Source organism: Schistocerca americana, chromosome X (genome assembly GCF_021461395.2).
Source record: "Schistocerca americana isolate TAMUIC-IGC-003095 chromosome X, iqSchAmer2.1, whole genome shotgun sequence".
In the NCBI taxonomy this organism is placed as follows: Eukaryota; Metazoa; Arthropoda; class Insecta; order Orthoptera; family Acrididae; genus Schistocerca; species Schistocerca americana.
In genome coordinates, this window is record NC_060130.1 from 863,871,487 (window position 1) to 863,887,859 (window position 16,373).

At 38.6% G+C, this 16,373-nt stretch overlaps 1 protein-coding gene across 1 annotated transcript in view; it reads right to left on the reverse strand.

Annotated features, from left to right (window-relative positions):
• Positions 1 to 16,373, reverse strand: part of LOC124554911 (ATP-dependent DNA helicase Q5-like) — a 309,389-nt gene that overhangs the window by 31,990 nt on the left and 261,026 nt on the right. The gene's annotated exons all lie outside the window — the stretch shown is intronic.

A 16,373-nucleotide genomic window follows, 5' to 3' on the forward strand; every position in this document is an offset into this window, starting at 1 on the left:
CCCCCAAAATCTCTTCATCTTCTCACTGTCATTTTTCTTACAGTCTTCTATCCATGTTCTCTTAAATGTAACATGGTTTAGCTTTAAACTGAAGCTCATCAGTAACAAATTTTAATGCAGCTCTGTCCTGTAGAATTTTGTTTGTAATGGCTATTTCCTGAAGTTCTTTTTCAATCTCATATATCCAGTTGTTTTTAACTTTCTATGAGGTGACAAGATGGAGAATCCTCCTGGTCAGCCTGTTATTGTTCAGTCTAAGAATGTGGCCATAAATTTTTAAATGTCAGTTCCAGGAAGTGTCAAAGATTTTCTCCAAATTTTTAAATAACTGATTGGACTTCTGTCTCATTCAGATTCATCCAACACAAACTGGGCCACTCTTAGTACACTCCTTTAATATTTTTCTATGTCTTCAGTTAATGATCTATCTCTAATCATTACAGTCTCTGATACATATACTGATTTGGGTTTGAGTACTGTGATTTAATTCTATAACCTTTTTGTCATTTAATAAGTAATTTTTTTTTTTTTTTTGGCTTCATGATTTAATCCAGAGAACTGGACGGTTTCTTGTAGGTATTTAAATTTGTATACTTGAGACATTTTGCCAAACTGTGTGAACATGGGTTGTTCATCTAGGTATTCAGGTGAATCTTCCATGTATTGGGTTTTTCATACAAAATTCTCAGTCCACTTTTAGCTGCTATTCTTTGAAAAGATTGCTAGATCATCTGCATAAGCTGAATATTAGAAATGAATTTTAGTTTAATGTAGTCTGGCAGCAGTTATTCCTTTTACTTCTCTTTTCCATGTCCTAATTATATTTTCTAGTACAAGACTGGACAGTAAGGAGAATAGCCATTCTCCCTGTTGGATCCTTATTTTTATATTAAAAGGTTCTGACATATCACCATGAAATTTAGCTTTGGAGCTGGTATCAGATAATGTTTGTTTAATCTACTATCTTTTCTTTCCATCTACTTTAAATTCTTTATACATCTGTCAACTGAATCATATGCTTTTATGGAGTCTACAAAGGTGATCACTGTTCATCTGCCCTTTTGGTTTTTTATGACCATCTTGAGATTGAGAATTTGTTTCACACACTATTTATTTATATTAATAATACTACTTCGTTCCTATAGATTAATAAGAATGCTTTGTGGGTTGCAACATCTTTAAATTCATTGCTAGTTGCTTTACTCTACACTAACTTGATCCTCATTAGTACTTAAAATTTTTTGGATTATTCATTGTATATATCACTGCTTATTATGTGTACATTGATTATACAATGGCAATTTCGTTTTCTACCCTGTTCTTTTATTTTTAAGGATCTTTGTCTCTAGTCAAATTGCTCTTTATTTCTGGGGATATGTAAGGTTTGTCACATTGTGACATACCAATAAGCAGTGCAGCAGCAGTTGCAAGTAGTATTGTTAATGTCACACGCAGCTGTGGCTAGCGAGCTCAGTGTCATATAAGAGGTATATGTGCTTGTATGCTCGTCATGTGTATCAGTTCCATTGAAAATCATATAGCAAAGATCACCATATAAATAGTGTATTTTGTTAAATATTGGAATGTGAAAGTTTGTGTTATTAAGTGCTCCATGTTAATAACTCAGTCAATTTATGAATTAACACATTGGCCACTATAAGCCATAATCATACTCGACTGTGATTGGTACCCACCCTCTAACCTAACAACGAGGTTCCTTTCCGACCTGGAATATATTAACTAAAAAATATATTTATCTACCGCAATCATGAGGATAAAACTATGAAATATGAGATGGGCAGCTTGCAAGGAGGTACAGTTCAAAGGTGCAGAAGCCTGGGGAAATTTTTAATGTGTTTCCACTTCTGTTTCCTTATGACGTGGAAGTATATGTCAAAAGTTTAGGTAATCTGTACTGTTTGAATGGCTTGAAGCCCTAGAAGGTTTTATTAAATCACACAGGCACTTGTAAAGGAATTTGTACAGCACTTTGCTTTGTTGCTACAATCTTACACAGGTACCTTATTTCATATTATAATAAGAGGGCTCTCAGTTCATAGGCTAGTAGCCATACTAAATCTTCATGGACACACGCGGACTTCAGCTTCCATTCTCTCAAATATGAATCCAGTTTCTTAGCACTGTGCCCTGTCACTAAGTCATGCAAGTACTTAGGAGTAACAATGCGTAGAGATATGAAATGGAATGACCACATAGGTTCAGTTGTATGATAAAGCAAATTACAGGCCTTGAATTAATTGTAGGATGCTAAGAAACTGCAATTTTTCTGCAAAAGAGACTGCCTATAAAACACTTCTATAGCCCATATTTGAATGCTGCTCAAATATATGGGACCCATACCAGGTCAAACTTAATTGGAACATTCAGTACACATGGTGGTGGTGTGAATGGGCACATGCTTTCCCACCAGTGACAGTTAAAAATTTTCAGTGCCATAAACTCTAAGGACGATGCTGTATACGTCACAAAGATCTGCTTATAGAACTAAAAAAACTGACTTTCAGGACAGAAAACATTAATAATCTTCACACTGAGGGTTTTTTCACATAGTGGTGTAATGCACTGGGTGTGCAGCTGTGATATTCACTGTGTAAAGGAAAGAAAATCCACCATACAGCTACTAAATGAACTGCCCCAAAAGGTTTGTACCCAATGAATGTCTGTAAACATGTGAGGCCTCTGAGTCAAGGGAAGAAGGAAATGAAAGAATAAGCCTAATGAAATTAAAATACAACTTTACTGTGAAGTAAAAGTTGACACTAACCAAACTGAAAGAAGTCTGCTTGAAACAGCACATTTGTGGAATGGAAATCAGTACTGCGTTGTTCCACCCCATGCACTGCAATACACCTGTAACCTCCTTGGCATGCAGCCCACAACGTGAGTGGGACATTTCTGCTCAAGCACGTCACAACTGTTGATGGTGGTCCTCCCGAGGACGTCTAGTGTATGAGGAGGGTTCCTGTGACAATGCACTACAAGTTTCAACTAGTTCCAAGCACGCTGAAATTGGATTCACATCAGGCAGTCCATTCCATTCAGCTGAACCCTTCCTTCTGGAGGAAGGTGTTTATGAGGTGGGCACAGTGTGCTTGTGTATTATTGTCTTGAAAGATGACCACTATGAGGCAGACCTTCTTTGTTTTGTGTGTCACTGCAGCAGTTGAACATTTAGATCACTGTAGTGTACACTAATTTGGCAGGCAACTTCCTGCACTAGTAACCCTTCTTGCCAGGTGAGATGAGATTAGAGTTTAATATCCCGTTGACAGCAAGGTCTTTACAGATGGAGCTGAAGCTCAGATTACGGAAGGATGAGGAAGGAAATCGGCCGTGCCCTTTTCAAAGGAACCTTATCGGCATTTGCCTTAAGTTATTTAGGGAAGTCATGGAAATCCTATATCTGGATGGTGGACAGGGATTTGAATTGTCACCCTCCAGAATGCGAGTCTAGTGTGCTAAGCACTGTGCAACCTTGTTCAGCCTTTTCTTGCCATGAAGTCACAATTTTCAGATGGCGGAAGCTTGAAATGACCCTTCAGTGTATTATGACAGACTGAAAAGTAACAGTTTGCTCTGTCGACAACTGAAAATACAGCAGGCTCTACTGAACTGCACTGAGAATGCAGATTTACTTTTATCTTCATATAGAAAGGTGGCCATACATAGTGATTTCATCTGGCCAAAAGAGTAAGCCTAATGGGAGAGGTATACAGCCAAATGAACACTAACTATGCAAGTCATGAGGATGATGCTACATATGTTATGAGCAGTTTATGTTTACATTTCAGATCATTTTTTAATCATTACAGCTCAGTTTTGAATACACATAATTTATTTGGTATGGTACAGGTAGTATACATCAGGTCAAGAAATGTCCCATTAATCCATCACCAAAAATAGTACTGACGCATTGCCTGTTGTTTGTAGCCTTAAAGAAATTTCAGTGCTTCAGAATTGTCTCTGTCCCACTTATTCATAATGCTTCCTTTACTTTGTCTTCTGAGGTTCGCGCTATTTATTAACTCTGCAACTGCCTTTAGGGAAACTAGTTTCCATGTTCACATCTAGTTTACTGGTTTTAGTTTACATTGCCGGCTGGTAGAGAAATCCAGCATATTATTTCAATTGTTATAGTGCAGGAATCAGTTGTGCAAAATCAATGAAATTTTCAAGAAATATTAAACAATAATCCTTTATTACATTTAAAACATATACTGGTACCTGTCACCTAATTTTTTCCTGCAAAATCTGGCGCACACCTCTTCCATGGCTGCTACCTAGCAACAGAACTTCCCTCTGTCTGCAATTTTAAACTTTTTCTCTGCAATGGGCAATTTTTCCTGGCTCACATCAGCTTGATAAGATTATAGTGACAATTATATGGCAGTAGTTTAATAACTTAGTATCCATATCAGTTTGTGATTCCATCTTTCACAAGACCAGTTTGTAGAGCTCTCAAATGGCTCCGAGCACTATGGTGTCCCAGTTTGTAGACTTGTGGGTATCAACAAGAAACAGCAATGTGACTACGATTTATGAAGGGTTTTTGGGGATTCCATTTGCTCAATAATAAAGTGATTTTTTGCAAGCATAATAGGGGTTTTGTTCGTTTTCCCTGAGTGAATGCTAGCATTTTGATCACATTACCAAATCAGGGGGTGGTATAGCCGTAACAAGGGTTAGATGGATTAAACATAAGCTTAATCTTTGGGATACAGCTCCTGTCTGCTGAACTTCTGTGAAAGAGAATAAGGCAATTTCCTTTGCACACCAGAATTTTCAGACTACGAGCCTCATCACTCATTTTCTGCTACTCTGACCTTGCTTTCATCTTGTTTTATGTATGTTTTATCAAAATAACAAGTGCAGGATGTTTCACAGGCTTTGATCTTTTGTGCACATGTATGCAGCCACAATGTGACTTCTCCCCATAAGTTAATTATGCCCATTGATCATGTTAAGATTTATAACATTGTCAATTGGCTGGCATTAAAATACCACCTTTGATTCATGTCCAAATATAAGTTCTCTGCAGTGAAGTGTTTGATTTTTGAATACAAATGAAATATTGTGCAACAGAATTATTTTTTTTTTCTTCTGGTAAACCTTCCGGGATGTAAGGTCGTGGTCCATGAAACTCTTCAGCTCCTAACGTTTCATCCAGAGCTGCGCTGGACATCTTCAGAGAGGTGTTTCTCCTCCGGTGAGTCTTGCCGACTGACGGGTCGGACGTCTGAGAGCGACTTATGTATCGTAGAAAGTGGGCGTGACCAGAGTTACACGTGATATGCAGAGATAACCTTTGTCAGAGGTAAAACTTAACTATCGATCGTAATCTCGTCACGGATAAAACTGTCTAGCAATTCTGTAGTGCTACTGTCCAAATATCACTAAGTTTCATGGTCTCTTCTTTCCGGTTAAAATTATCCCTATGTTTATATATTTCAATTGCTTCTCTACAAAGCCGTCGTCGTAGATAAAATTTTTGTTTCGGAAAACTTCACTTGATGATTTCCTGGCTGAAAAGCGTGTTCTGCTACAGCAAATTTTTAGCAAATTCATTTAACTTTTTCTTCTTCCTTACAATGGCATCACTTCCCTCGTGATTTGAAAGTAGTACATCTGCTGGGTTTAACAGACTGGTTCACTTTGCTGGATATTCACAGTATAGTTTTCGTGGCAGTCCCACACTACATGTTTCAGCTGCTCTCACCAAGCAATTGACAGTGGTGGGACAGGCACTAGGTAGAGGTTCATTGTCTGCTTCCAACTCACTTTTGAATAAATTACACACACAGAACACTTCAGTTCTAGCCTGTTTGTACAACAGGGTGTATACATGGAGAAGGAAAATACACTTTCTCCCGGGTGAAAACACACTTTTTCCGTTTTAAGTGACAGTATACTTTTCCTCAGCACTGTAAAACTTTCAGTCCTTAGAATGTTTATGGTTTTCTACATAGACGTAGAATTTGCCGGCACTTCGGAAAATAAAACCCAGGGGGGAAAAACTCGTTTTGGAAAGATCTTTGATGTGCAGCAACATGTACGCTGCATATTTTTGTGTTATGGAGGTATAAATTCGAATTCCACCAAACAGTGCATGTTACTTCCCGAAGCAATGAAATCGAGATTGCGATGCGCTTTTGTAAGTCAGTCATGGCTCATGTCACGTGATCTCGCCACCTGATGACAGCATAGTACACGTGATGTAGTCAACCAATAGCAAGATCACTCTTAAGTAGCGCGAACACTCAAAAAAGAAAAGTTAATGGTTTAAATTAACACACATAGTGTTGCTTCAAAAGAAACAAAGCTTTCATAAATAATATTAGTCTTGAAGATTAATAAACTGCAAGAGAAGCTAAGCTTCCATATATAATGCTGATCTTTTTGCGTGTGTTACACTTTAAGATACATCACACAAATGTGCCAGTAAAATTTTTAATAACGACGTAAATGTCTGATCATCTGGGCTCGAAATTCTTCTAGATAGTTGTCCTCAAAGAGTTGATTTTTAATTGAGAGTCAAACGGTCTGTGATTTAAGAAATTCATCGTACATTCTCGCATATAGTTCATCTTGTGTAAAAGGAAATTTACTTTGAAAGTAACAGTTTTCAAGCCACCATTCGCAATATTTTCCCGTGACCTGTTAGAAACAGGTTCGTTTCAGCAGTTGCCAGAGAGCGCCAGATAACAGACGTCACTGCGCCTGCGCAGCTACGACGACGCAGGAAGCCCGCATCTTCGTACGTGTAAAACGTTAAAAGATCTTGCATTATGTCATAAAAGAAACAAGACATCAAAGGATACTTCAAGAGCATCGGAATTTCGTGAACCATACTCTAATGCATAATTCGGCTTAAAGTGCACAATCGTTGTGTCCAGATTCGGATGTAAATTTTCTTGAGTAGCAGTACGGTATTATCTTATGTTTGGTTCTTTATTATGGCATAAGGCCATACGAGCTAGAAGATGGAAAACGTGCACTTGAAATGCAGGGAACAGTTGAAACCAGCCAACAGTGTGAAATTAAACACTTCGTTTCAAATAAATTGACTGCCTCTGCACAAAAGATTAATAAAAGCCAAATCTCTTTAGCAAACCGACAAAAATAACTTCATTGTTCTGCAAGGCGATTAATGCTTGACTGTCAGAAAGGTGCAAATAAAACCTGAAACCAACAACATATTTTAGCCTTCCGTAATTATGCGAACGTATTTTAATTCATTTGGTAGCTCCCGGCCACAGAAATCCGTTTTGTTTTCATTTAATGTGAGAGCAATAAACGAAGAGGAAACAGCAAAATCACTAAACGTAAACACAGGTCACGTGGAGACTACCCACCTCCCCACTACAACTCAGACTGCTCTGTGCATCAGCCCCAGATCTACGATATTTCCGAACCTGGGAGATTTAGATAGTGGCGCCCAGCCACACATCTGTAGCCGGAAGCGGGAGAAGGTACTACTCATACGCGATTCAGCTGCGTATGCGCAAGAGCCCGCCCGCAACTGCTCAAATGAATCTCACGTAAACAGCTGTCATGTCACACTCATCGGAGGCAATTTGTTGTTAGGAAGCACTGCATATTCTTCCAAAGCCTTTGACACACATTGGTTGGCAGACGCTTGTATGAGTGTTTTATTGTTGTATATGGCGTATTTCCTTTGCGACTTAATTTTATTTTTTTATTTTTTTTCCTTCCTCGTTCATGTTTTGTTGCTGCAGTATTATTCTGCAGAAGCGGGATACAGTAGTATCCTTCGTTAGAGTATTGGTTCTTACCAGTCAAAATCACAAAAATTTAACTGGCTACTAAAACAATGAAAAGTTCCCGGAATTCTAAAAAATTCTCGGGTTTTTCCCGGATGTCCCGGGTCGTATACACCCTGTACAACATTCGCAACTCCTCTTTTGTGTCATCCATAAGGAGTACTACGAGTACAATTTAGCCACCTGTATAGATGCCTAATAGTGAGAATAACCACTGAACATTCAAAGCACACTCAATTGAGGGGTCCAGTGGAAAAGGGGCACATGCCACCCGAGTATGTTGTGTCAGGAAATGGGAATTAAGGAAATACGATTTCGTGTAGTAATGCGAACTCCTGCTGTAATACCAAACGTTGTTACAGTAATTAGATGGTGTTTTGCAAATACTATTAAATATTACGCCACATTGTTACAATTTAAAGTACAGAAAATGAAATCCTTGACATGTAGACACATTACATAGCATGTCATTAATAGTCAAACTCTTCATCAATGTTTTCCTGTTCCATTATATCGTCATTACCATCACTTATCAATGACTGATAAAAACTTGAATATATTGGAGGCACAAATTGCAGCAAGCTTTGAAGTCCTTGAACCTTGCAGCCTTAATATGACATCCATTTGGATACTTAGGAGCTAACAGGCAGTCTGCAAGCTTCGTAAATTGTCCACGACACTTCTGTAAACTAACTCGCGCAGGTTTCTCAGTTTGGTTGTGTGAATATTTGATATATACAGAATGTTCACCACTCATTAATCTAAACACCAATGTGTTTCTGATGTCTGTAGGCTCCTTGTCAATAGTAATGTTATGTTTGACGATGCTGTTCATTATAGACGACAAAGACATGAAGTCATCTTTCTTCATTTCAACTACAATAAATGGGTTCTTTTTCTTGCTCTTTCTTATAAGTTCAACCCATTTTGATGGACTGTACACAGCCTGTGTCTTTCTTTTCAGCTTCTCAATAACTTCAAAATCCCTGTCACATGGCAGGAACACATGACAAGGGAGGAGAAATTTGTACTCAACATCAAAACATTTTTTATCTAGGACGTATAACCACAGACCTAGGATAATCTAGTTTTCAGTTTGTTCAACACATGAATCAGAATAAATGACGAGCCTTTGATGACGTTCTTCCTTCACTGTGTCTAAAACCCTTAAAACGCAGCCAACTACTTCATCGGCCCCTCTAGATGCAACATTCTTGGACCAGACACACTTCACTGCCTTCTCATCACAAGAATACTGAATACAGAAATTATATGTCCAAACTTGGCTCTTATAAAAAACAGTTTCTGTTACAATATATGGTGTTGACAATGCTTCTTGTAAGTCCATGCATAAAACGAGTACATCACTACCATCCTGTTTTGACTCATGAGTCACTTTTCAGAGCACTGTATGCAGCTTCAGTTTTCTCAAGGTGTAGTTTGATGTCTGTGGATTCAGTGTTACTACATGCCTTAGCAGAATCACAAATACGACATGTATCACTGAACAGCAATTTAAAACCAATATTATACCCCATATTGAAAATGATTTCATACACATGTTGTTTCACTGAAACTTCACCTGTATTTTTAAGATCCTCACAGTACAAACAATACATTCCAGCAGTCGAGTGAACAGAGTTTTTGTTAGGCTTGTTCAGATTCTGCATTTTACTGTAATGTGATGTGTACCTTAGAAACATTTTGATGTGATTTCTAACCTTATTTTTCTCTCGTTATCAATGGCAGGAGGTCTGTTAGAATGCTTGCATCCTCTATCCTGTCAAGGCATTTGTACAGATACACATGTTGTAGATTCATGACTCTCAGTGTCACATTCTTCATTGCTACGGACAGTCCTCAAACGTTTAACAGAAATGGCATGAACAGCTTAAAATGCAGTCCTACACACTTCAACCTCAGTAACTGGAGTGTCACAAATAAAATACCTGGAAGGAACCTTCCTCTGTCTTACTGTTGGAACCTTTCTCTTCTTTGGACACACATTTTTGCACTTATTAAGTTGCACTAATCCAGTTCTTCATACAGTGTTGAGTATTTGCAGAAACTAGTTTTGCAGCATGGATCACTGGCACTACGAAACACATTCTCAGGCACAATCTCATTTTTTTGGGATTTATATTATTGTTCATTGTTTCTTCGCCTTTTCCTTGCATAATTCTTTTTTTTTTTTTTTTACGTACTGTTGCATTTTCTTCATGGGTAACATTAATAGCAACACCTATTGCCGCCATCTTGGAAACATATGAACAACATTTGAGAAACACTTTCTGATTGGCTTTCAGAAACCAAATCAACCAATGACACAAATCAACTCCTGAGACATAGAGATACAATCAATATGTCAGGAATGTGTCAGTCCTGAATAACAGCAAATGTAATATGCTCTCTTTAAAGGAATGGGCACATGCCACTGTGCTAGAAGTTCCCACCTACAATACTAGATGGCATCGGCTGTCTTCCTGTACCAAAATCACTGCACAGGTGGCATGTATCCCTTTTCCACTGGGCCCCTCAATTATGGTCATAACAGATGTAAGTGGTAGAATGGTGCTATAGGCTGCAGCATCACTTTGCAGCCTGTCTCTTTCTGGATCTCCCCACCAATCTCCTTAATAGATTTCATGGACTTTCAAATAATAAATGATGAATGGTGATGTGGTGATGGCCCTCAACTACGTACCCTCAGACTCAAAGTTGAAATATTAAAGTTTTGGCTGGTTTCGTTGTCTAGGGGCTGGGATACGTAGTCGCCATATTACAAGACAAATACTGCTGAGTCTACAGTATATGGCAGCAATGACCGTAACATTCTACCATGCCAACCCCAATCAGCCTCGCTAGAATCACACTCCTCCTCCATATACCAATTTGTACGAACTTCATTACACAAACTATCCTCATCCACACTATTTACTTCAGCCCTCTCTGAATTTTCTGTTAGTTCTTCCACACATTTTGCAGAGTCACTGCCCACAGGATGCACAACTTTACTGTTTGTCCCTTCCAAAATATCAACACTTGCAGCTTCAACAAAATTACAGATCAATTCACTGTTAAACACTTTATCTTCCTGAAATAATACATCAATGTCTAAGCCATCACCACCATAAATATTCATCACAGCAACCTTATCTGCTGATACAACATTTAAATCACTACAAAATTTCGCATCAGAAACCTTACTTTTCTCCGTTGACAAATTAACTTTACATGACTCATAGACAACTTTATCCTCCGCTGCTGCATTACAGAGATTGCTGCTACCTTGTTGTACAATTTTGGGGCTTCCAGACTTGCTACCTTCCGCTGTGATCGGACAAAAATCAGAACACACTGCCACTTCTACACACTTTTCATACAGTTAAACCCCCCCCCCCCCCTCCCCCCCGATCCTATTTTACATACATTCTCACATTCACACTCTGACAAACATTTTAGATCCAGAAATTCATCAATATGTTTCGTTTCACCTTCATTCATGACTAGAAACGCGGATATTTCTTCCTCTGAAGTATCAATACCAGGAGCTTTTACATCATTACATAAATTACCATTACTCTGTTCCTTTAAACAGAAATCATCTACCTCTGCAGATACATTTTTAACTTCAACTGCTGGCAAGACCAATGCTAAGCCTCCCTTAGTAACATTGACGCTTTCTGCCGAAACACAATCACTCTCACTTGCAGCTGGCAAGACCAAAGCTACTCCGCCTTCACTAACATCGATGATTTTTGCCGACTCACAAATACTTGCTACTACAACACCTTCCTTACTGCAATTGCTACTATTTGCTAATACCTCTTCAGAACTCTCCACACAATTTGCTTTCACAAAATTCATCTCCTTTTTAACTTCTTTTTGAACCACTGAATCTTTCCATTCATCACCATTCACACACTCATTCGTTACACATTCATAGCTCACATCGTTCCCCGCAAATTTATTCCCATTACTTTTACGTAAATCTCTCACAAATCTACGCTTCCACCATTCGTGCTTTTATTGAAAGAGCAACCTATATAGCCTTCCTCTTTAACATACCCCATATTACATATTTGTTGCCTTTCTCCAATCCTATCAACATTTCTACCATTACCATTATCTCCAGTCCTTTTCATTGCCTGTTCAGATCGCCATCCCCAGACCCGAGACATGGCGAACATCAGTGTCCCGACTGGTCGTTACACGATTGCACTTCACGCGAATTTCTCCCGTCAAATCTGCGTTCTTTGCTCAAATCCCGTTCATAGAAGTTATCACTCCTGTTCGTTCTCTGGCCATTCTGCTCATTTAACCTACTATCTCCCTTTGAATTCCTTTGATTTCTCTCATGATTATTATTTTGGTGATGATTATTTGGATTCCCATTTTGATAACTACCACCCGGTTTGCTCTGAGGTTTGAACTTCAAAACCCTCTCTAATTTTTCCACAAACTCTAGAAATTTGTCCACAGAATCACATGGACTATGGACAAGATCCCATTGCAAATTTTCAGGTAGTCGCCTTTTTAACGTGGTGATTTCCGTCAAAACCCCCAACGGATTTTCACATGCATAAGCTCGACAAATTCACGCTTGAAAAAACCCCCCCATCGTCCCATTACCGTACCTGTAAATCGGCCTGTTTAAGAATTCATTTTTGATCTGCGTCTGTTTTGCCTTGCTCCAAAATTTATTCAAAAAACACTTTTAGAACTCTTTGTACGATTCGCACGAACTACATTTAACATTTGCCCAAGACTGTGGGTCTCACTCCACATGCCGTTTAACGTATTTTATTTTTGCTTCATCTGACATGCCGTGAACAAAAGCGTCCCTACACGCACCCAAGAAATTTACTGGGTTATATCTTCTGTCATCTACGTAACATTTCACAGATCTGGTATTTGCCCAAAGGATATTTATAACCGACGTGGCCTGTTGGAAGGCTAACGAATTTAAATCATTTTTTATCTGTTGCATTTGATAAGGGAATCTATTTTACCTTTAACTGTGCTCACTTCTTTCTCCCCCGCATCTACACAATTGGAAATGTCACTAATTGCTAAATTTATATCACTTTTATGAGCATCTTGCACTTTTATACGGTCACTTACCTTGCACCTCAAGTTCCGTCTGTATCTTTTCCACTTTCCCCCCCCAAGATCTATTTCCAATGATTCGATTTTAGATTTTACTGTTACAACTTCATGTGTAATTTTCCCCATATCCACTCGGACACATTTTAATTCATCAATTGCTTTTTCAAGGTTACCCATAATTTTTTCAACGTCCTCTTCCACAGCGGAACCTATTTCAGTTCGCATCGTACCCATATCAGTCCAAATTGTATCCGTAACTGTTTGAATTGTACTGATATTACTTGCCATTGTGTTCATATTATTTCCCAATCCCTGGATCATTTGCATTAGCTGAGACATCATATCTCCCCACATTCATTCCCCTTGCCTGAATTCCTAGTAGTTACACTTTCACGCCTGGATTTTGGACTAACCAGCTCACTTCCGTTTCCAGAATTACACATACTAGGTGACTGTTTTATATCCGCAAGGTCTGTAAGTGGAGCTTGAACTTCAGAAACAAACACTATCTCTCTATTTGCGCAGGCACTTATCTGATCTGAGATGGTTCCCTCTGCCATGGTGATGCTGTCGGTTGTAGTGGAAGTCGACATTGAAGACCGCCCTGGAGTACTCGAAGAAGCTGCCGTCATACTGCCGTTGGTCTGCGTCTGCGACTTGAGAAGTCGCCTGATGTAGCTGCTGTTGGTTACAGCATGTTCCAACCGTATCCAATACAGCTGTCCATTAAACACGCTAACCGCTACTGTTCCCTGCACTCAACTTATTTAGACTGTAAGTGCCCACGCAAATTACCTTTGACATGATAGATTAGGACCTCTAATGGCAGCATGTGTTAATTGTCAAAATTACTGCGTAATTTCACTATCTATTACTGTGTAATTTCACTATCTCCAGAAACCTACTTGCGGAATAAAACTGATCTCTCAGTGTGTTTTGTGAGAGGTACACTCTACAGAATTCTCTACTGGTTTCGCAAAGGTTTTTACACTTCGCATAGTACGGCTGAATAACAGAGAGCAAAGGAATTACCACTTTGCAGGACCTAAATACCAGACAAGCCCTCAATTGGAGGCTTTCTAATAAACTGATGAAATGAGATGTTCCTCATCTACGTACCCTCAGACTCAACGTTGCTATATTAAAGTTTTGGCTGGTTTCATTGTCTAGGGGCTGGGATACATAGTTGCCACATTGAAAGACAAATACTGCTGAGTCTACAGTATACAATATGAATATACACATGAATCGAATGGTCGAAGGTTCCTATCACTCGGCAATTGCGAATGTGATGTAGAAATTTATAAGTAAAAGATTGCAATAAATAAAATCTGTAGGTACTATCATAACGACTTTAAATGATGAGTACGATAGTGGAAGTACTTTTAAGAATGTGGTATATTTCTGCAAAACACTTATGGGGTGGCGAACGTCCAGCAATTAAATAAAATGTAAGTTGAATAACAGGGAAACAATAGATTACTACTGCACGTAATTAGTTATGGACGACAACATAGCTCATGAGATATTCACTTCTAAACACATACTATGTCTTCACTGTAGAAACCTTGGAAATCTAACAAGTTCACAAGTCCGCACTCCGAAGTATTTCTATCTCACGCGACCATGTGCAAACCACTCCACACTCCAAGTCTCTCCGCTGACTCTGCGTCCGTCGTGCCGTCGTGTCCAGCACTTCCCGTGTCCTGTGCCGTACTCTCCAGAACTCCCCCGTGTCCTCTCCAGAAACAATGCTCCTCCCCAACCTCCATACATTTAAGGGGGATAGGCCGTCAAACGGACCGACTTGGAGCAGGAGAGGCACCCCAGGACATTTTAATTTCCACTGTCTATACTTTTACAAGTAAATTCATAAAACTTTGTCAGCATGACCAGGAAGAATTCAGGATTCCCATTCGTACCAGCGGAAATTCAAAAACATAACAAAATAATTTTTTTTACATGAGAAATTTCATCATTTTTTCACTTACTATTGGCTGCATTTGCTATAGGTACACTTTTCTTCGTAAGTAAGAGAGACTGTTCGATGAATTTTGCATAGGATACAAACCATACTCACAGTGTCTGAAACTCTAGAATCTATTTAATTTATGAAAAAATGAATGAGCTGTTACGTTTTAAACTTTATGTTCAGAAAAAAATCAAATTTTGTAATTAATTATCTCAATTTTTACCACAGTTTTTAATAGATTTGGAAAATTCTAGAGTTTCATACACCTGTAAGTATGGTTTGTATGCTGTGCAAAATTCATCAAAGAATCTCTCTTACTTGTGAAAAAAGATGTACCTATGGCAACAAATGCAGCCAACAGTAAGTGAAAAAATGATGAAATTTCATATCTAAAAAAAAATTATTTTATGTTTTTGCACTTCCACTGCTATGAGTGTGAATCCTGAATCCTTCCTGGTCATGCTGACAAAGTTTTATGAATTTATTTGTAAGAGTATAGACAGTAGAAAATAAAATGTCCTGTGGTGCCTCTCCTGCTCCAAGTCGGCCCGTTTGACGTCCTAACCCCCCTTAAAAAACTTGCAATTAAATAAACATTCCTACGGCTGGACCATAAACATGCTCTAACACACATTATTAAATACATAAACAAATTAAATAAATGTATATCGAAGGAATAGCAACAAAAGGTAGGCCAGTAGCCTAATGTCTCTGTGCTTTCTAAAACACAGTAAATATTTAGCCAATTTCTTCATGAATAATATATACTGGATATAAACAAAGACATAGATGAATAAATATCTTTACAAGCATGCTGCTATCGTTTCTTCATTTAACTGTGGAGAACTTATGGCCTGACGCGATCGATAGTAAGGGGCCAGTTTGATCTCTAATAACTCATGTACTATTTAAGTTGCATGCCTGTAATTTATACCAATTTAGGTTTACAGTAATAGCTTTCTAAAGACACATAGATCAACGAAATCAGATGAACCATTTAGATTTTGGGAATTCGTTGCTGGGTGGTACTTGTATAACTTATCGTCAGATATTAAACTTTAAAGTAATGAATATATTGAAAATCTGATTACACCATCAGAATCGTTGTGCAAATAGTGGTAATGTACATGTTTCTTTTTGAGGTATCATGATTCATCTGGCTACTATTAATTTCTATATGAACTGTGAAATGTCTGCCATTAAGGTTTCACAAAGTCCACCATCTGTGGCACTCCCAGTGTGTCTCCTTCATTGACACAGCATCACAATGGAATTCCCAGCCACGCGGCTGGACCACGCACTGGGGCTACCCCACTCATCCGTCTAATGTTCGGCACGACATGTTTGCTGCTGGGCCCCAGCTGGCTGAGCAGCCCATGTGGCTAAGACAACTTCGAATTTAGAATATCTTCAGGGTGCCACAACTCACCCGTTACTTTACAATGTACAGGACTAATTTGCATAAATTCACATTTATAGCGTAACATAAT